The sequence below is a fragment of the Apaloderma vittatum genome, unplaced genomic scaffold (assembly GCF_000703405.1).
Source record: "Apaloderma vittatum isolate BGI_N311 unplaced genomic scaffold, ASM70340v1 scaffold24949, whole genome shotgun sequence".
Taxonomy (NCBI): Eukaryota; Metazoa; Chordata; class Aves; order Trogoniformes; family Trogonidae; genus Apaloderma; species Apaloderma vittatum.
In genome coordinates, this window is record NW_009733879.1 from 1 (window position 1) to 286 (window position 286).

A 286-nucleotide genomic window follows, 5' to 3' on the forward strand; every position below is an offset into this window, starting at 1 on the left:
ACAAAGAGAAACCCCAAACAGCCTAAAGGTAGATTAGTAACATCCTGAAAAAGCGACCCTGAGCAGGGGGGTAGGTCCCAAATCCAGTTTTACTGTAAATTAAGCTTTACTCGGCTGAAAATAAAAAAGCACACCCACAAACAATAATTTAAAAAAAAAAGAAACCTTTTTAAGCAGGAAGCAGAGTCCTGGGTCCCTTGGCAAAACACCCCAACCCATCCCTGCCATACAATGTCACCCAACGAGCGAATCCTCGACGGAAAGGCCGATCCAAACGCCGGCCTGC